This window comes from Pseudorasbora parva, chromosome 14 (assembly GCF_024679245.1).
Source record: "Pseudorasbora parva isolate DD20220531a chromosome 14, ASM2467924v1, whole genome shotgun sequence".
In the NCBI taxonomy this organism is placed as follows: domain Eukaryota; kingdom Metazoa; phylum Chordata; class Actinopteri; order Cypriniformes; family Gobionidae; genus Pseudorasbora; species Pseudorasbora parva.
In genome coordinates this window covers 38,077,103-38,100,058 of record NC_090185.1, presented here as the reverse complement: position 1 = coordinate 38,100,058, position 22,956 = coordinate 38,077,103, and positions in this window count along the sequence as shown.

Sequence of the window (22,956 nt, the reverse complement as noted above, 5' to 3'; positions counted from 1 at the left end):
ACAAACCATAGGCTACTGTACAGCAAAGCAGTTGAGCCCAGAATATGAACACAACACGGTTAATTACACGTTGTGTTTTCCTCGCATAGAAAACCATTATAAAGGCTTACATCAAATGTACCCTAGTGATATTAAAAGATCAAATTCTGCACAAACTAATGTTTCTGTATAGTATGCTGTTACGAAACTACTCTGAGACAGAAAGGTTGGAGATCCAAACGCAGTATTTATTGAAGGGTAATCCAAAGTCGTAGTCCATAAAACACGCAAAAGGTCATACACAGGCAAGCAGTCCGAAAAGGCAAACAAAACAGAAGGAATAGGCAAAAGGGTAATCCACAGAGAAGGCACGAAATCAAAGACCAAGATACATGAAACCAGGGAAACGCTCAGAAATGCAGTTGTGACACTAAACAAGACTTCGCAATGAATGACAGAGTGAACAAGGTATATATAGGCAGAGGTAATGAGGTTATGAGACACAGGTGTAAACAGTGAGTGCTAATGAGTCCAAGGATTATGGGTAATGTAGTTTGTGATGGAGTGATAATCCGGGGTGGAGTGCCCTCTGGTGGTGATCATGGGCACTCACACTGGTGAATTGTGACATATGCTTTATTAGTATTTAAAGTTTAGTCTTTCAGTGTCACTGTAGCCTACATTAAGCCACGTGAAGCGTTTTCTTTATACGAGTAAAATGCAATTAAACGCGTTGCGTTCATATATTCAGGGCTTATCTGCTTTTTCGTACATAGTATGCTTTATGGTGTTCACTACGTGTGCTTTGTTAATAACACTGTCTTCGTTAAGCCACGTTAAGCTTTTTTCACATTTTCATGTTATCTCAAGAGTTTGAGAACTTCCCAGTGGTGATATCATTTTCAACTCATTCACATTATGAAAACTGCTAAAACCTTTAGGAACTTCAAAATATAAAACGGCGAAACTCCTAATATTATTTCCAATAATTCTAAATTAGGTTCCTTTTCCCGACTGAATTGTCTAATTGGCTGCAAAGGTGCGTTTATTCTGCAAACAGTAAGGAGGAGATCCGTACGTGCATTTGTTGAATTCATCGCTGAAGGTTTGATCATGCAGATTTAGTCACACAAACTTTCTGTCCACTGGAGGGCGCCTATTCAAAACAAATGCGTAGTTTGATTACGCAAAGTGTGAGCGCAGCATCTTGGTTCATGTGGTCTTCACATCACAGCCGGAGGAAAATAGGACACGGGCAGAAATCACGTTCATGCATGCGGTTATTAACGTTACTGTAGTCTAAAGCAGAGCAGGACCGAGTGTTGTGGACCTGAGCACAGCTGCTGGAGCGATTGTTAAACAAATACCCGCCTCGCGAATACCAGGACTTTTATTATGGCGGGACGGGACAGTCCCCGGGCGCCTGCACTGATCCGCTCTTCCGGTTATGATTTTGAGGTAAAGCAGCTCTGTTTATCATATTAGATACATTTAAGTGTGTTTAAAATGATGTTATGACTTTACTCCGTGCGTTCACTTGTTCACACTGCTAAGAGTAAAGCGCTCCTGCCAAATAAAAGCCGAAACCGAGGGTAGCGCAGATATGACGCGATTGACAGGCGACTCCCTCAAATGCAATGCTGAAACGTCCCGGTCCTTAGTTAAAATAGCAATTTTCTCACAATTTACAAATAGTTGGAAACATCTGGGATATTGTAATACTCAACTGAACAAAATATATAACACCGGCCTAGTGGTTTTTGGATATTTTACTGCAAAAATACTACATAGTGCACATTTAATCGTGCAGCCCTATCATCCAGGTAGACATAAAGGAACTGATCTACCATGTCTCCCAGCACGTCATTGACTAGTGCCTGGAAGACTGCGGGAGAGTTGGACAGCCTGAAGAGCATGACCAAACATTCAAAGTGCCCCCTAGGGGTGTTAAATGCAGTCTTCCATTCATCACCCTTCCTGATGCGCACCAAATGATAAGCATTGCGTAAATCCAGTTTTGTGAATATGGATGCTCCCTGTAACCTCTCGAAGGCTGAAGATATCAACGGCAAATGATAAGTATTCTTTACCGTGATGTTATTTAGCCCCCGGTAGTCAATACAAGGCTGCAGAGAACCATCCTTCTTACCCATGAAAAAGAACCCCGGCCCCAGCTGGAGAAGAGGAAGGGCGGATGAACTTGGAAGCTAGAGAATCAGAAATATATTTCTCCATGGCCTCCCTTTGAGGAGTAGAAAGTGAATATAACTTGCCCTTAGGCGGAGACTTGCCTGGAAGTAGATCTATAGCACAGTCATAGGGACGATGAACAGGAAGAGAAGCAGCCCGGGACTTACTGAACACCTCCTTTAGGTCGAGATACTCCTTGGGCACGTTAGATAAATCCACCGTCTCCTCCTGCAACACAGAACTAGACATAGACAGACATAGACATAACTAGACATAGACAGACAGGCACAAGACAAGAGGCATAATTACTCCACTGATTACTCCAGGATGTGACAGTATTGTGTCCCCAGTCAACCCTGGGATTGTGTTTCTGTAGCCAGAGATGAACGAGGACAACAGGTGCATGTGGAGAGTCAGTGAGCAGGAATGTGATGGTCTCCGTGTGGTTGCCGGAAATGGTGAGTGGTATGTTGTCAATGGTGTGAGTGATGGTGGGCAAAGTCTGGCCATTGAGAGCATGAACAGCAATCGTACTGGGGACGGGGGGTGACGGGAATCCTGAGTTGCTGTGCGAGTGTCTGATCAATAAAATTACCCTCTGCTCCGGAATCCACAAGGGCTTGGCAGATGTAAGAACTGGCTGCCCACTGCAATCTTCCCGGAAGGAGAGTCTCTACGAGGCTTTCCCCAACGCAGCTCCACCCAACAGTAACCTCCTCACTACTGCCGGGCTCAAACTCTCCGGACACTGGTTGAGGAAATGCGCCACCCCACCACAATAGAGACAGAGACCCCCAGAACTCATAGTAAGTTGGCACTGATAGCCTTTGCTAGAGAGAACCGAGTTTGAGTTCCAGCTCGTAGACAGTAATTCAGTAATTATTGCTTACCTAATAACATGTCAAGATTAAGTTTCGTGCCTGTTTGTTTCTGTTCCTGTTCAATCATATCACATTTCTATGTATATGCCAGTTTGTTCCTTTGGTTTTTGATTTCGTATAACTGTTGTCATAATAATTAACTCATCTCCTCTGATTATTTAAATATATAGTGTTCATTCAGCTCATTGTTCGGTGTGACATAAAATACAGCAGCATTCATTTCACTTCCACAAAACAAACAAAACACACTCTACTATCATTACCAAATAATTATATTTATTAAAAAGAAAAGTTACAGCATTTGATTTGGCTAATGTTTTTGTTCCTCAATATGAAATAACCTGACAGTAAAAGGTATTTAAGATCCGCTCTGAAATACATTTTCTCTGTCACCCATTTAGCAAAATAACAGTTTACTGAAAAAGCTCATCTGTGATTAAAACATAAGCATGTACTGACATAGGGTTAGGATGATAATCAAATGTTTGAATTATCATTCAGGGAGGACAGAATGAAGAACTATATATATATATTACAAGCCAGGCCAAAGCAGTAAGGCATACAACATTTACACAGCCATTCACTCAAGCATTATTCTAATGTAAACTAATCCTGCTTCATCTCCTTCTCTGGGCTTTTGACCTCGGCATATATCGTCTCTTGTCCTGAACTCTTGACTGTGGTGCTTAGGGTTTGGGGAGTGGAGAAGTCAATCTGTCCATAGTGCACAATGTCATTCTGATTCTTTGGCATCTCTAGCGCTTAACCCGACACAAAAGCACCATTAGAATAAATGGAGCTGATCTGCACATGTTTTTCCTGGCACTGAAAGAGCAAACATAATAAATGACTGTTTATGTTGATCCACTGTCCTTGGTTTTTGGTTTCTGTACACAATAAACCATTATTATAAATGCATGGTACTGATATATGCTTATTATGGCACCTCCTGTTTCAAATGGCAGTAACGTGATTTGCTAAAAGTGTGTAACATACCTGATTTGAGATGTTGTTTTCCCTAATAGTGGATGCCTTTGCCCTTTGCGATCTGTATTTATAGTAAAAGCAGAAATCCACAACGGACCACCATTAGAAAAACCAGATTTGATATATGTTATGTTTCAAAGTGAAATGACAGGTCTAAATAAATTTATTCTGAAGTCTGGTTGCTCTATTCCATTCACTATCTAACTGCTTACCTTAAGAAAAGTGTTATCAGAAGAAATATCAACAGAAATGCTGAAACTCCTACTATACAGCCAATGATCAAAGACAGTGATTCTAATGAAGCAGAGCCAGATTGAAAAAATAAATAAAGCAAAATGAGTTTGTTAATAGACTGTGCAGATAATTAAAAATTATATCCGATCAGTACACTGGAGTTACCTATGATGATCATCAGATAATGTTTAGTATCTGTATATAGAAATAATCTCACCTTCCACAATCAGCTGGATCTCATTTGAATTTTGAAAACCGTGTTCATTCTTTGCCATGCAAAAGTACCAGCCTCCACTCCTACTATTTACAGTAAAGGTCAGTTGTTCTCCTAAACCCAGCTGATTGTTCAGTCCACGTTTGTGCCAGGATAAGGTCATGTTATTTGATGGACTGGCTTTGCTTTTGCAGATCAAAGTCACATTAGTGGCAACAGAGACCGAGGAAGATGGATTAATGGTGATGTGAGTTTCTTTTGGAGGAACTTGAGGACAAAGTAGAAACATATTTAGATAAAATATATGGTATAATATTACAAATCTAAAAATAATAATGCTAATAAAAGAGCACAACTACTCCAAGCCTCTTACACAGGACTCGCAGCATCACGCTGGTCTCCACAGTTGAGCCTTCAGATGTTTTTCTTGGATATGTAGCAGTGCAGGAGATGTTCTTTCTGTGATCCATGTATGAAACTTTGAAGGTCACATGTGAAAACACTGACTGGGTTTTATTAACTTTCTCCTGTAACTGTGTTGTAATGTTGGCAGATTCAGGGATGTTGGTCCAAGATATAGTAGGAGGTTGTTTAGGACAGGGGGCTTCAGCAGAGCAGCTCAGATTGACTGTTATGTTCTCCTTCACTTCCTTCAGATCATTGGGTTGAAGGATAAGAGGTTGTGGTACATCTACAGGGCAAAAAGTACACTGATATAAAAAAAAGGGTTAGTTCCCCCATATCATCAATTACTCACCCTCATGCCATTCCAAATCCATGACACTTTCATTCATCTTCGAAACACAAATTAAGATATTTTACATGAAATCTGAGAGATTTCTGTCCCTCCACTGACATTACACAGAACTAATCTTAAAGCTAATGAATCGAGTAGTTTAGTCCAAATTTTATGAAGAGACTTTGTTGTTTATATGAAGACCGGATTGAATTTAGGCTTTCATTCCAACCCATTCTCACTCCTAAGGTCTCAAAAAATGAAGCATAGACAAGTGTTCACATCAAAGATAACCCTAATCGTCACAGTATCAACAAAAAGGGAACGCCACTGACTTCATTTGACTTGTGCGACAGATCAAAACAATTTCTTTTTCCAACACATACCCACTTCACAACAATATAACATGCGTAACAGGCAAACAGATGTACAGCCACAGGTATTTATTACAAAAACTGACCAAGAACAGTATAAAATTATTACAAATGTTGCATTCCAAGTCTTCTGAAGCCACACAATATATTTATGTAAAGAACAGAGCAGATCTCACTGTGATAATCGCTGAAAATTATCCTGCTCCATGAACACACACAGTCATAATTCATTCAAAAGATACACCCGACTTTTAGCATGATGCAGTTGATCACTAGACACACGACAACCAATGGTATTTTACAATCAAAGCTGTCATAGTAATGACGCAATTGGTCATAACGACAAAGTGTAAATAAAATAAATACATGTAAATAATTATTCTGGTTAAATTGAGAATTACATACAAGCAACCCAATATATAATTTCATCATGATGATAACATTCCCATGTCCAACACGTCTGTGTATGATGCCAAAGGTTTCTCATCAAAAGGAGTTCCCTGTTCGTTGATTCTTTGATGCGTATCTTTAGTCTTAATTGTGACGCAGAAGGCACTTGACCATGCTTCAGTTTTTGATGCTTTGGGAATGAGAATGGTTGATTCACCATTGTGGGGTTGTGTATGGTTATAGGTATGTTTAAGGTAACAGCGGATAACCTCAACTTTCGGTTCCAAAGATGGAGTTAACTTTCAGGGTAAGTAACCATGGCAACACTCAGGGTTAGTTTAAGAGATATTCAGATGTGTGTAATATAATGTATACAAGTTAATTTAAAGGTGCACTATGCAACTTTCAACTTTCAACATCCTCGTTTCCTCGCTCCTCCGTCCTCCATCCTATGACCCGGAAACCGATGGAGCTCAGCCATCTTGTAGGAGATCTCAATTCTCTAATCGCACCGCGAGGAGGCGAGGATGGAGGAGCTTCCTGAGGAGTCATGAGCGAGGATACACAGGAGTATCCTTTGCGGAAGTGTTTTATTGACTAAACGTGACGCAAGCATTAATTCTCCTCCCCTTCAAATCGTGCCACAGTTTATTCATCATTATTATTATGTTTACATGTACAAGATACAAATGTTTGTCAAATAACAACAACTGCCACTTGCAGAATTATATCAAAGCACAAGAAAATGAATGAAACTAATAGAAACCAATACTATACAATTAATTAAAAGCAGTTAATAACTGGAATTCGTTGTTAATAATAACTGGTAATATTGATTAAAATATGGACAAATGTGGTATTTTCACAATATAAATAGTTATCTCTAATGTTAGAGAATCTCGACTAAATCCAGCGCCGCTTTAAAGGGAACGATGATATCATTTCACTTGATTCAATTCCTCCGTCCTCGCTCGCCTTTTCCTTGCGTCTTTTCCTCGCGTCCTGAAGGGGCAGAACTAAGGAGCGAGGAAAGGAAGCTTGGAAAGGAAACGAGGATGCACAAATAAGAATTGGGAAGCATTCATGGTGTCATCAAACTGCGCCTTTGAATAGGCTCCCTCTAGCAGACGGAAAAACTACATAGTGCAGCTTTAAGGGTATGGGGGCAATTTTGAAAAAACATTTAGAACGATTTTTCTTTCCGCATTTTACATCTGTAAACAGGTAGGGGGCAACAAGTTATTGAATCATAGGCAAGTCATTGAATCGTTTACTTAACATATATCAAAAAGTCTGATTCAATCAGTTAATGGCACTGTCATCAGTAGAGCGGCTCATATCATAATTTAACTTCAGAATTAACTTTACACACATATTGAACTGAACTAACTGGAGTTGGCATTGTGTTACTACAGCTGTTACATCAGAATTTGCATTTCATTTTTAAAGTTTGCATTATTGATTATTCTGTCTTGTTTAATACTGTGAAGCTGCTTTGAAACAATCTCTATTCAGTTGCGACAGCTGTGCTCAATTTACAATTTAGCCTAGTTTTGATGTATGGGCACTATAAGTTACAACTTTACACATATTTTTGCATTGCACCATTAATAAAATATGGGCTATAAACTAAATATTTATAGAAGCCTCCTATCAAAAGTAAAGCTCTTATTTTACACAATAGACATTTAGACAAATGTGATAATGCTGACTTTTACACTCAAAATACATACTTTGACAGCCAGGTATTACATTCGATTGGACAAACATTTCTGAGACTTCCACGGAAGATATATGTATATTTTTTAATGTTTAGCCATATTATTGATTGCTGTCAGGATGTGAAGAGAGTTTCAACCAGTAATGGCAAAAAATTAAATAAAATGTATAACACCCTGCAACTGTTTATTATGGATGCAATAATATACATCTGTAAATTCACGAGTTCACACTTACATCCATTAAGTAGAGTAAAGATTATGCGTATTTGGCATGCTGTCCGGGGAGGGCTCCGGGCTCGAAAAATTTTGCCCGAACCCAGAGTAATTTTTACTTTATCTAATCTGTCAAAAATTCAAAAGCCCTAAACTGGATAAAGAAAATGGAAAGAAAAAAAAGGAAGACAAAGGAAAGAAAACACTACTGATTGAATCCTCTCGCAACTTAAGGCATTTTAAAAATTTAAGGTATAAGAATACATTTATTTGAAAGATGCGAAAAAGATGACCAATAATTGGGGAATAAACTGTTATCATAATAACAGAATCATTTTGATAGTATAACAGAACAAAATAGTTTACACACTCTAAAAAATGCTGGGTTAAAAACAACCCAAGTTGGGTTGAAAATGCACTAACCCAACAATTGGGTTGATTTCACCCAACTGTTGAGTTGTTTTAACCCAGCGGTTGGGTTAAATGTTGCTTAAGACAACCCAATGGCTGGGTTAAAACAACTCAGCCATTGGGTTAAAACAACCCAATTGTTGGGTTAGTGCATTTTCAACCTAACTTGGGTTGTTTTTAACCCAGCATTTTTTAGAGTGCAGTGGAGACCCACTTACCTGAGACAGAAATGTGGATGGAGTTGTTACTATACGTGTATTTCCAAGACACTGGATATATTTCCACCCTAAAGTAGTATCTGTCTGAATGATTCTTCATCACATCATAGAAAACAGTGGTACATTCATGCCGACTAAGATTTCCAAGTATCTCTATACGACTCAATCCTTTGATGATTTCTGCACTTCCATTAAAAACAATCAAATTATTTGGATTACTAAAATTATGGTCTGTCTTTATCCAGAAGCCAAATATCGTGTGTGCATTCTTCGGTTCATTATCTGACACAAATGTACACGGTATCTGCACACAAGAGCCGCTCAGCGCTGTTATTCTTTCAGGCAGTTCTGCATAATATGCATTACCTGAAAACAGTAAAGTAACAAGCATACAGACTTTAAATTAATTTGTTTAACAAAAGAGTAGTATTATATATTTAATATTTTAATTTGTTATGTAACACTGGGATAGGATTCACCTGAAGATACCATTACAAGATGATAGGGGAAGAACAGACAAACCATGAAAGGAAAGAGAGACATCTCAAGCGCTGTAGGTACAAACAAAGCCACTTTTACATGGATGCCACAGGTTTTTAATAAGAGATAGGCTCTTAAAAAGTTATCTTTTAATGTGAATATTTCTGAAATGTGCTCAAAATTATAGAAAAGCCTCACCTACAGAAGTACAGTCCGTCATTCATTCATTGGGAGTAAAACAGAAGTTCCTCACAGAACAGTGGATTTCTGTGAACCTGACTACTAGTTGTCAGACAGAATAATGATGCAGAAGTTAACTCTTTCCAGGAGTTCCCATGTGTACTTCCAACCGGTTCTGCATTTCACATTACCACATTATAAATTAACCAACTGATCAAGTCTGTAAAATATGCACATACTATCAAATTACCTTCTACATTTACTTAAATCCTTTCTGCACTAGAATATCATGTAACATTTTAAACAACAGTCTGATGCGCTTCCTCATGCAAACCTGTTTATCAACCTATCAGCAAAGAACAGAAGCTTTAGTACTGAGTTAATGATTACTTTTCTGAAATAGTACGGTATAGTATAGTGGTTAGTTTGGAAGCTTGTTAATTATATTGAAGATGCTCTATATATATATATATATATATATATATATATATATATATATACAGTATTGTTCAAAATAATAGCAGTACAATGTGACTAACCAGAATAATCAAGGTTTTTAGTATATTTTTTATTGCTACGTGGCAAACAAGTTACCAGTAGGTTCAGTAGATTCTCAGAAAACAAATGAGACCCAGCATTCATGATATGCACGCTCTTAAGGCTGTGCAATTGGGAAATTAGTTGAATTAGTTGAAAGGGGTGTGTTCAAAAAAATAGCAGTGTGGCATTCAATCACTGAGGTCATCAATTTTGTGAAGAAACAGGTGTGAATCAGGTGGCCCCTATTTAAGGATGAAGCCAACACTTGTTGAACATGCATTTGAAAGCTGAGGAAAATGGGTCGTTCAAGACATTGTTCAGAAGAACAGCGTACTTTGATTAAAAAGTTGATTAGAGAGGGGAAAACCTATAAAGAGGTGCAAAAAATGATAGGCTGTTCAGCTAAAATGATCTCCAATGCCTTAAAATGGAGAGCAAAACCAGAGAGACGTGGAAGAAAACGGAAGACAACCATCAAAATGGATAGAAGAATAACCAGAATGGCAAAGGCTCAGCCAATGATCACCTCCAGGATGATCAAAGACAGTCTGGAGTTACCTGTAAGTACTGTGACAGTTAGAAGACGTCTGTGTGAAGCTAATCTATTTTCAAGAATCCCCCGCAAAGTCCCTCTGTTAAAAAAAAGGCATGTGCAGAAGAGGTTACAATTTGCCAAAGAACACATCAACTGGCCTAAAGAGAAATGGAGGAACATTTTGTGGACTGATGAGAGTAAAATTGTTCTTTTTGGGTCCAAGGGCCACAGGCAGTTTGTGAGACGACCCCCAAACTCTGAATTCAAGCCACAGTACACAGTGAAGACAGTGAAGCATGGAGGTGCAAGCATCATGATATGGGCATGTTTCTCCTACTATGGTGTTGGGCCTATTTATCGCATACCAGGGATCATGGATCAGTTTGCATATGTTAAAATACTTGAAGAGGTCATGTTGCCCTATGCTGAAGAGGACAGGCCCTTGAAACGGTTGTTTCAACAAGACAATGACCCAAAACACACTAGTAAACGGGCAAAGTCTTGGTTCCAAACCAACAAAATTAATGTTATGGAGTGGCCAGCCCAATCTCCAGACCTTAATCCAATTGAGAACTTGTGGGGTGATATCAAAAATGCTGTTTCTGAAGCAAAACCAAGAAATGTGAATGAATTGTGGAATGTTGTTAAAGAATCATGGAGTGGAATAACAGCTGAGAGGTGCCACAAGTTGGTTGACTCCATGCCACACAGATGTCAAGCAGTTTTAAAAAACTGTGGTCATACAACTAAATATTAGTTTAGTGATTCACAGGATTGCTAAATCCCAGAAAAAAAAATGTTTGTACAAAATAGTTTTGAGTTTGTACAGTCAAAGGTAGACACTGCTATTTTTTTGAACACACCCCTTTCAACTAATTGCCCAATTGCACAGCCTTAAGAGCGTGCATATCATGAATGCTGGGTCTTGTTTGTTTTCTGACAATCTACTGAACCTACTGGTAACTTGTTTGCCACGTAGCAATAAAAAATATACTAAAAACCTTGATTATTCTGGTTAGTCACATTGTACTGCTATTATTTTGAACAATACTGTATATATTATATACACACACACACACATACACACATATACATACACACACACACACACAAACATATACATACACACATATACATACACACACACACACACACACACACACACACACACACACACACGACAAAACCCGTAGCCTACCAGGGCAGAGTCTACAGAACTTTCACATTCGCGTGCAGAGAAATACAAATTTAATAAATATTGATTTACGTGGCGTCTGCTCTCACAACTACTCCTAGCTATGCATTTGGCACACCGCTGTTTTATTTAGCTGACCAACTCTAAAAATCTCTGCTGGAGTGACGCGACGCACTGGACAGCACGGAGAGAATGGATCGGATACTTCATCTGGGTCTCACGCATTAAACAACCAGATTAATAAATGGCATTTATTATTTCTTCTGCCTGCTTTTGCGTGCGGTGGAATTAGTTTCTCATAATAATTTTTTATTATTTTACATTTCATCTGCTGTAACATTTGGCACACCGCCTGTTTTATTTAGCTGATCAACTCTTGAAATATGTGAGCCAAAATGCGCGACTCAAGAACAGAGCAGAGAGAATGTTGTAGTGAAGTGAACAGGAGTCCTGACTGTTGTTTTGAGCAATACACAGTTTTTTTTTTTCATTAACACTATGAACACTCAAAACAATGTTTTATTTTTTCTGCCAGCTAAATTTCTAAAGCAAACCCACAGATCATTGTGCTACTCGCAACATACGGTGCACACAGTAACCAAGTTAATTCGTGAATGAATCCGAGTCTTTGAACAAATCGGTTCGTGATTCACTAGCCATACAGCCTTTATATTATTGAATGAATCAGCGGTTCGAGCGAATCGATTGAATAAAATGACTCATTCATTAACACAGTGACTTGCTGCCATCTACTGGCAATATTTAATATTCGTTTCATCTAATTCTGTCATATTTCTGTATTCAAAGCATTTTGTATAAAACATATAACTAATGTCATTGCATTAGGCTATATATTCGCTCTGCTGTGTGAATGTATTTATGGACCTCTCTCAGCATTAAATTGTGTAAATGCATCTAAAAGCAACTTCAGATGCTGCATTGCCACCTCTGCAGCGGAGGATCCCTTGGGCTGAAACAAGTGTCAAACTCTAATTGTATTGAATACATTTAAGATTTTAAATGAAAAGATGGCATGCCTATATTTAATAAGATATAGCAATTTTAAAAAGGTAGCCTTTTTTGACTAATTAATATATGACTAATAGATCATGGCAATAAATATAGAAATATATATTCATCCTCTGGCTTTATTTTTCAATGTGTTCATTCATAGTTTCTTAAACATGTAAATGAACGGCAAGAGCGGATTAAAGGTTTCTGTTTCTGTTCTGTTTTCAGTTAAAAAGATGTCATTTAAGCGTCATGTGTTAATGATTTTTATAACAAAAGTGATTCAGTCAAGAACATTAATAGCTCGATATACTTTATATTAGAGCTGTTGGTAAAGCCAAAACAAACTGTCTATTAATTTTCATATTATCACTGTAAAGCTGCTTTGAAATAATCAACATTGCAGAGGTGGCAATGCAGCATCTGAAGTTGTTTTTAGATGCATTTACACAATTTAATGCTGAGAGAGGTCCATAAATACATTCACACAGCAGAGCGAATATATAGCCTAATGCAATGACATTAGTTATATGTTTTATACAAAATGCTTTGAATACAGAAATATGACAGAATTAGATGAAACGAATATTAAATATTGCCAGTAGATGGCAGCAAGTCACTGTGTTAATGAATGAGTCATTTTATTCAATTGATTCGCTCGAACCGCTGATTCATTCAATAATACAAAGGCTAGCTGTGTCTCTGTAACAAAGTTCGATAAGATGAGGAAGGAAGAGGACACGGGGATCGGCTGGACGGTTGATGCTGTTTATTTATTCTCATTCAATGGCAAAACACACTCAGTAGTGCATAGTTTCTCTTTCTCAAAGTAACAACGATCACTTCCGGGTCGGCACTTCCGGGTTCCGGTTTCTCAGTCTCTGGAGTTTGGGCATCAACCGTCCATCTCTCTCTCTTCCTGGTCTCTGGTTCCACCAAGGTTTTATACCCTCTCCGCGCTCATTACTGGAACAAGAGACAGGTGTTATTAATCTGCGTCCAACCCACTCACTTACCGCTCGTCCCGCGGCTCTCTCTCCCGCTGCAGACCTCGCTGAACCACGCCCCCCTTGCCACATACCCCCACCGCCCGACTCAGGCCGGGGAGCAGCCCCCCCCCCCCCCCCCCCATTTCTGGAGAGGAAATCGGCCACAGCCATCTGAGCACCCGGCCTGTGGACCACCTTGAATTTAAACGGCTGAAGAGCTAGATACCAACGGGTGATCCGCGCGTTGGTATCCTTCATGCGGTGGAGCCATTGGAGAGGCGCGTGGTCCGAACAGAGGGTGAACTCCCGCCCCAGGAGGTAGTAGCGGAGGGTGAGAACGGCCCACCTGATGGCCAGACACTCCTTCTCTATGGTGCTGTACTTAGCTTCCCTCTTGGAGAGCTTACGGCTAATGTACAGCACCGGCCGCTCTCCCCCCTCCACCTCCTGGGCCAGGACTGCGCCCAGCCCCCTGTCCGACGCGTCAGTCTGCAACAAGAAAGGGAGAGAAAAGTCAGGGGAGTGTAAAAGCGGCCCGCCACATAGAGCAGCCTTCACTCGGGTAAAAGCCTGTTGACACGGCTCCGTCCACTGGACCGTATCTGGTAGACCCTTTCTAGTCAGGTCAGTCAAAGGGCTGGTGAGGTCCGAATAATTTGGTATGAACCGTCTATAATATCAATTTGGGGACGCACCTGTCCATGACCCAAGTGGAAGCCCAGATACCTTACTTCCACCCGCCTAATCGCACACTTCTTCGGGTTGGCCGTAAGCCCCGCTCCCCTCAGCGACCATAAGACCGCCCTGACATGCTGCATATGCCGCTGCCAATCGTGACTGTAAATCACGATATCATCCAGATAGGCAGCAGCATATGCGGCATGGGGACGCAAAATCCTGTCCATGAGGCGCTGAAAGGTAGCGGGCGCCCCGAACAACCCGAAAGGAAGCGTGACAAATTGGTGTAATCCAAACGGCGTGGTGAAAGCTGTCTTTTCTTTGGACAATGGAGACAAGGGGATCTGCCAATAGCCCTTTGTTAAGTCCAGTGTCGAATAAAATCGAGCCGTGCCCAACTGATCAAGCAACTCGTCAACCCGCGGCATTGGATATGCGTCGAATTTCGACACAGCGTTCACCTTGCGGTAGTCCACACAGAACCTGACCGAGCCGTCTGTTTTGGGGACCAAAACTATCGGGCTCGCCCAGTCACTGTTGGACTCCTTGATTACTCCCATGTCGAGCATTGCGCCTAATTCTTCCTGAACTACCTTTTTCTTGTGTTCAGGCAAACGATACGGCCGGCTGCGAACTACCACGCCCGGCTCTGTCTCGATATGGTGCTGAATCAAGTCGGTACGTCCCGGTAGGGGCGAGAACACGTCCGCGAACTCCGCCTGTAATTTTGATAAATCAGTGAGTTGGAACGGTGAGAGGTGATCTCCCCCAGGGGCCAGCGCGACTGATTGGGCTTTAATGCTCGCCTCTGGCCCGAGATCATCCTCTCCCCCGATCACCGTTGCCAACAACACTGATTCCACCTCATTCCATTTTTTAAGCAGGTTGAGGTGGTATATTTGACGTGCCCCGTTCCTATCGGATCGATTCACTTCATAATCGAGCTCTCCTACTTGTCGTGCGACCTCAAACGGCCCCTGCCACTTTGACATTAATTTCGAGCTCGACGTAGGGAGTAGAACGAGCACTTTCTCTCCCGGTGTGAATTTGCGTAGCTTCGTACCCCTGTTATATGTCCGGCTCTGGCGGTCCTGGGCTTGCAACAAATTCTCCCTCGATAGCCGCCCCAAGGTGTGGAGTTTTGTTCGCAAGTCCAGCACATACTGAATTTCGTTCTTGGCCAAAGAAGGTCCCTCCTCCCAAGTTTCTCGTAGGACGTCCAGCACCCCCCGGGGCTGCCGTCCGTAGAGAAGCTCGAAGGGGGAAAACCCCGTGGAGGCTTGCGGGACCTCCCGCACCGCAAATAAGAAGGGTTCTAACCACCGATCCCAATTTTTGGCGTCTTCCTGTACGAATTTACGGATCATGGATTTAAGAGTGCGATTAAACCGTTCGACCAAGCCGTCTGTTTGTGGGTGATAGACGCTTGTTCGGATGGATTTAATGCCCAATAATCCGTACAATTCGCTTAACGTGCGTGACATAAACGCCGTGCCTTGATCAGTGAGGATTTCCTTCGGAATCCCCACTCGGGAGATTAAACGAAACAGTGCGTCCGCAACACTCTTCGCCGAGATGTTGCGGAGAGCCACTGCTTCCGGATAACGTGTTGCGTAGTCCACGATAACTAACGCAAAACGATGTCCGCGTGCGGATCGCTCTAATGGCCCGATGAGGTCCATCGCAATTCTCTCGAAGGGGACCTGCATTAATGGAAGGGGGCGCAATGGCGCTTTTGGGGCGGCCAGCGGGTTCACCAACTGACATTCCGGACAAGACGCGCACCACCTGCGCACATTGTCATGAATGCCTGGCCAAAAAAATCGGGTCATTAAGCGATTCAGCGTGGCCGCCTGTCCCAGGTGGCCCGCCATCGGATTAGAGTGAGCCGCCTGGAAAAGCATTTCCCGGCGGTTCTTTGGTACTAACAACTGGGTTGTATCTAACTTTGTCTGAGTGTCTTGGGTCACTCAATACAACCGATCCTTTATTATGGCAAAATATGGATAGGAGACAGGCAAGGCAGGTTGGAGAGACTGTCCGTCGATCGATCGGACCTGCTGGAAAGCGTTCTTAAGGGTTTCATCCTGTGACTGCTCCAGAGGAAAGTCATCGCGGTCCAAGAGAATTAGTCTCTCGATCCCGCTCGGTTCCTCTGGAGTTGTCCCCGAGGGTCCCGGTTCAGTCTCCCCAAGCTGTACTCGCACCGCCCCCTTCCTCGCCTTTTTCTCCCAAGCGGCATCCGCGCACAACGATCCCAATAACGGCGTAAAGGCGGGCCAATTCGTCCCCAGAATTAGCGGATGCCGGAGGTGTGGACTAACCGCCACCTCTATATTATGCTTTTGCCCCCGAAACTGTATCGTGACTGGGACAACCGGATATTCCACCACATCCCCGTGCACACACCTCACCTTAACCATGCGGCTTGTATCCAATGCCCCAGGCTGCATCAGGCTTTGATGGATCGAGGTTTGGTTACATCCTGAATCCACCAAGGCCTGATATGTACCCCCCTTGATATTTACAGGAATTTGGTACTCTCCTGCTTGATCGGGGGTGGTCCGCTGGACGTCCGGGATCCGGATCATTGTCCCGATGTCCATCCTCGGACATCGGTCCACAAAATGATCCGGATCACCGCACCGCCAGCAGGCCAGCCCAGGCCTACCCGCCGCCCCTGCGGCGGGGAGTGGGTTGGAGAATGAGCGCGGGGAGGGCGTGGAACCAGAGCCATTGTCACCCCCCACCCCCAGCAGCCCCGCCCCCCTGGGCGGAGCCCGCGAACTCCCGAACGGTCCAGGGCCCATCCCACCCCGGCCTCTGGGGGGAATCCGAGGAGGGCCCAGAGGGCGGGACCTAGGGAGAGGGATAGGAGGAGAGGGAGACACAGAGGGGGGAGAGAGAGAGCGAGAGGTTAGAAGGGGTGCGCCGACCCCCGGGCACGCCACCAGGTGGTCCTCCGCCAGGTGGATGGCCGTCTCCAGCGACGTGGGCTGGTGGCACTGGACCCACTCGGCAGTTTTCTTTGGGAGCCGAGCGATGAACTGCTCCAGTACCACCAGATCGACGATGTGGTCCACGTCGCTTCCGCCGGCCAGGAGCCATCTGCGGCATGAGTCCCGGAGCTGTTGGGCCATCGCGAAGGGTCGGCCAGCCTCTCCCCACTCCAGGGAGCGGAACCTCTGCCGGTGTTGCTCCGGGGAGCGGCCGACCCGCTGAAGGATGGCCTTCTTCAGGTCATCGTACTCAAGGAGGTTCGCCACCGGTAGCTGTTGTGCAGCCGCCTGGGCTTCTCCTGTCAGTAGTGGTATCAGGCGCACCGGCCACTGTGCCCGGGGCCACCCGCAGGCCTCCGCGGCCTTCTGAAAGAGGTCAATAAAGGCCTCCGGGTCATCTTGTGGCCCCATTTTGTGCAGGGGCACGTGGACCGGTGCGCTGGCCAGCCCGGCGGCTTCGGTGCGAACCTCCCGGTCGATCCAGCTCCGGAACTTCTCGCGGTCCTCTTGCTGGCCTCGGACAATGGCCTCGAAGCGGCGCTCCTGGTCTGCCCGAAGGTCCAGCATGGCTTGATGTTGGTCCTGATGGAGGACCGCGAGGGATGTGATAATGTCCGCAAATGGCGAGGCGGAGGGCGTCTGCATGGCGGCGGCGCTGTCCTACTTCCTCCCGGGTTTCGGCACCAGTGTAACAAAGTTCGATAAGATGAGGAAGGAAGAGGACACGGGGATCGGCTGGACGGTTGATGCTGTTTATTTATTCTCATTCAATGGCAAAACACACTCAGTAGTGCATAGTTTCTCTTTCTCAAAGTAACAACGATCACTTCCGGGTCGGCACTTCCGGGTTCCGGTTTCTCAGTCTCTGGAGTTTGGGCATCAACCGTCCGTCTCTCTCTCTTCCTGGTCTCTGGTTCCACCGAGGTTTTATACCCTCTCCGCGCTCATTACTGGAACAAGAGACAGGTGTTATTAATCTGCGTCCAACCCACTCACTTACCGCTCGTCCCGCGGCTCTCTCTCCCGCTGCAGACCTCGCTGAACCACGCCCCCCTTGCCAGAGTCTCATTTCGTTAAATTTCGAAGGCTGCGTCCTCCGGAGGACACGTCCTGTGTAGGATGCAGTATAAGGAGTGTCCTCAATCAGAATTAAACGAGACGTCCTTCGAAGGACACACAGGCAGGAAGTATCACGTTGCTATGCCAACAAGTTCAGCCTCGTTGCGCTCTCACGCCAGTTATATGAATGAAAATTATTTATAACTTGAAAATGACTATGAAATGTTTCTTGTCTTGACAGCAATGTACTGTTCTAAACGTTTAAAAGCACTAAACAGTTGTAATCCTGTTAACCACTACTATCTGTTTGAGGTAATAGAGCTAAAAAAAAAAAGAAAAAAAAAAGCTTGAACTACTTAATTTAAACACCACACCTACGCTCGCATGTATATCTGGCAGTGGTGCCGTTTTTTCATATAATATTAAAAAAAAATATGACGGTTGTTAACAGAGACTCAAAGAATTGTGGGTTATCTCCAGCCGTGAAGGCTGCACCTCAGCACACTCCGAATTCCTGTGAAAGAAGGACGCATTCGAAGGTCGCATTCGGAGTGTCCTACTATAGTGTTAATGACTTTCCCAGGGAGGCTGAGAAGTGTGATCCCCCTGTAGTTGGAACACACTCTCCGGTCCCCCTTCTTGAAAAGAGGGACCACCACCCCGGTCTGCCAGTCCATAGGCACTGTCCCCAACCGCCACGCAATGCTGCAGAGGCGCGTCAGCCAAGACAGCCCCACAACATCCAGAGACTTAAGGTACTCAGGGCGAATCTCATCCACCCCCGGCGCCTTGCCACCGAGGAGCTTATTAACTACTTCGATGACTTCAGCCCGGGTGATGGACGAGTCCCCCTCCGAGCCCTCAGCCTCTGCTTCCTCAAAGGAAGACGTGTCGGTGGGATTGAGGAGATCCTTGAAGTATTCCTTCCACCGTCCAACAATATCCCCAGTTGAGGTCAGCAGCTGCCCATCTCCACTGTAGACAGTGTTAGTAGGGCACCGCTTCCCCCTCCTGAGGCGTCGAACGGTTTGCCAGAATCTCTTCGAGGCCAACCGATAGTCTTTCTCCATGGCCTCACCGAACTCCTCCCAGGCCCGAGTTTTTGCCTCCACCACAACCCGGGCTGCTGTCCGCTTTGCCTGCCGGTACCTGTCCGCTGCCTCAGGAGCCCCACAAGCCAGCCAGGCCTGATAGGACTCCTTCTTCAGCTTGACGGCATTCCTTACTTCCGGTGTCCACCACCGGGTTCGGGGATTACCGCCTCGACAGGCACCGGAGACCGTAGGGCCACAGCTCCGAGCTGCCGCGTCGACAATGGAGGTGGAGAACATGGTCCATTCGGACTCAATATCTCCAGACTCCCTCGGGATCTGGTCGAAGCTCTGCCGGAGGTGGGAGTTGAAGATCTCTCTGACGGGGGTTTCAGCCCAACGTTCCCAACAGACCCTCACAGTACGTTTGGGTCTGCCGAGTCTGTCCAGCTTCTTCCCCCGCCATCGGATCCAACTCACCACCAGGTAGTGATCGGTTGACAGCTCCGCCCCTCTCTTCACCCGAGTGTCCAAGACATATGGCCGGAGGTCAGATGAGACGACCACGAAGTCGATCATCGACCTTCGGCCTAGGGTGTCCTGGTGCCATGTGCACTGATGGACACCCTTATGCTTGAACATGGTGTTCGTTATGGACAAGCCATGGTTAGCACAGAAGTCCAATAACAGAACACCGCTCGGGTTCAGATCAGGGGGGCCGTACCTCCCAATCACGCCCCTCCAGGTGTCTCTGTCACTGCCCACATGGGCGTTGAAGTCCCCCAGTAGAACGATGGAGTCTCCAGTCGGAGCACTTTCTAGCACCCCTAACAGAGACCCCAAGAGGGCCGGGTACTCTGCACTGCCATTCGGCCCGTAGGCACAAATGACAGTGAGAGACCTATCCCCGACTCGAAGGCGCAGGGAAGCGACCCTCTCGCTTACCGGGGTGAACTCCAACACATGGCAACTGAGCTGGGGAGCTATAAGCAAACCCACTCCAGCCCGCCGCCTCTCACCATGGGCAACTCCAGATTGGTAGAGAGTCCAGCCTCTCTCGAGAAGTGTGGTTCCAGAGCCCAAGCTGTGCGTGGAGGTGAGCCCGACTATTTCTAGTCGGTATCTCTCGACCTCCCGCTCAAGCTCAGGCTCCTTCCCCGCCAACGAGGTGACAGCCAAGGGCCGGAGAGTGTCCGGTTTGGGGACCATGCGATTTCATCACTGCTCTTTGCAGATGATGTTGTCGTGTTGGCAACCTCAGACCGGGACCTTCAACATGCACTGGGACGGTTTGCAGCCGAGTGTGAAGCGGCTGGGATGAGAATCAGCACCTCCAAGTCCGAGGCCATGGTTCTCAGTCGGAAAAGGGTAGCTTGCTCACTTCAGGTTGGTGGAGAGTTCTTGCCTCAAGTGGAGGAGTTTAAGTATCTTGGGGTCTTGTTCACGAGTGAGGGAAGGATTGACAGATGGATCGGTGCAGCATCTGCAGTAATGCGGGCGTTGTACCGGTCTGTCGTGGTGAAGAAGGAGCTGAGCCGTAAGGCGAAGCTCTCGATTTACCGGTCAATCTACGTTCCTACTCTCGCCTATGGTCATGAGCTGTGGGTCATGACCGAAAGGACAAGATCCCGGATACAGGTGGCTGAAATGAGCTTTCTCCACAGGGTGGCTGGGCGCTCCCTTAGAGATAGGGTGAGAAGCTCGGTCACTCGGGAGGAGCTCAGAGTAGAGCCGTTGCTCCTTCACATCGAGAGGAGCCAGCTGAGGTGGCTCGTGCATCTATTTCGGATGCCTCCTGGACGTCTTCCCAGGGAGGTGTTCCGGGCATGTCCCACCGGGAGGAGGCCCCAGGGAAGACCCAGGACACGCTGGAGGGATTATGTCTCCAGGCTGGCCTGGGAATGCCTCGGGGTACCCCCGGAGGAGCTGGAGAAAGTGGCCAGAGAGAAGGAAGTCTGGGCATCTCTGCTTAGACTGTTGCCCCCGCGACCCGGCCCCGGATAAGCGGAAGATAATGGATGGATGGATGGATGGATGGATAGTCTTAATGAAAAAAAAACCTGTGTATTGCTCAAAACAACAGTCAGGACTCCTGTTCACTTCACTACAACATTCTCTCTGCTCTGTTCTTGAGTCGCGCATTTTTGGCTCACATATTTCAAGAGTTGATCAGCTAAATAAAACAGGCGGTGTGCCAAATGTGACAGCAGATGAAATGTAAAATAATAAAAAATTATTATGAGAAACTAATTCCACCACACGCAAAAGCAGGCAGAAGAAATAATAAATGCCATTTATTAATCTGGTTGTTTAATGCGTGAGACCCAGATGAAGTGTCCGATCCATTCTCTCCGCGCTGTCCAGTGCGTCGCGTCACTCCAGCAGAGATTTTTAGAGTTGGTCAGCTAAATAAAACAGCGGTGTGCCAAATGCATAGCTAGGAGTAGTTGTGAGAGCAGACGCCACGTAAATCAATATTTATTAAATTTGTATTTCTCTGCACGCGAATGTGAAAGTTCTGTAGGCTCTGCCCTGGTAGGCTACGGGTTTTGTCGAGCCATTTATTAGTCTGGCTGTTTGATGAGAGCGAGATTAAATGTTGTTACAATAAACTCTGTTAGTAATCTGTACAAAGGTATCTGATAGATATCTAGGTTACTACTGTTGCGCGATGCGCGGAGCTAAGAACTGAAGGCGCGGCTTGATCTGTAGTTGACTAATCAGCGGAAAGGGGCATTTTGTCTCCGCCCATGTTGAGATCGAATATTCAAGCTGTTTATCTATTTTGGTTTTATTGTTTTTCCATTTGGCGGATTATAACAAAGTGTAATTAAAACAAAAAAACGACTCAAGATTTGTTTATTTATTCTCATAGGGAGGGTCGAATATGTGATAAATGAATGCTTTCTTCGCTTTTCCGTTCAGAAGACAAAAAGGAAAAAACAAATTATCCGAAGGTACACGGACCAAATAGTTATCTTTATTCAAGATGGTACAGAAAACTGAATAACAGGGGATTTAAAACTCACATCCCCCAAGTTTATTAAAACACTTATAAGTAATGTTCTCATGTTTTTGTTTGTCAATATAGTTAAGGACATGACCAGCTCTGAACTTCTCTGGCTGAAAATGCTTTCATTTGCCCCTCTTAAATTTGCCAGGCGTAGCACTTGTCTTCTGTTTCTTTTTGGCTGATCCTTTTATTTCAGGCTCCTATGTAATAAAAATGTTTACGTACGTCGGAAGCACCGACGAATTGGAATCACTTCTGGGAGCCCCTATCAGCTTCGAGATATAGAAAACGGGCCAATGATCATTGGCGTGCGTGCTTTGCATATCGCACCCCGCCCCCGCGGCGCGGGTATAAGCGGAAGCGATCGCCACGCACTGTTGTCATTCACTTCGGATCCGAACGCCGTTGATGAAGCATCTGACTGCCTGTCAGATGCAAGAGAGAGAGAGAGAAAGCGTGTGCCGGGGGAAATTGCTCTTGTGTTGGCCAGACATCACAAAACAGCGTGACCGCAATCTCACTGCTGCTGAGAGAGCTGCTATTTTAACAGCAAAAGAGAAACTGAGCAATTTGCACTACACACACACACAACACAGTTGGTTCGGTGGGTGTGTCCCATATTGGTGAGCGCAGATACAGGCTGCACTTCCTGTATTTCTGCCACGGTCGATCCCTTGGTGCTTCAGCACTAAAAGAGC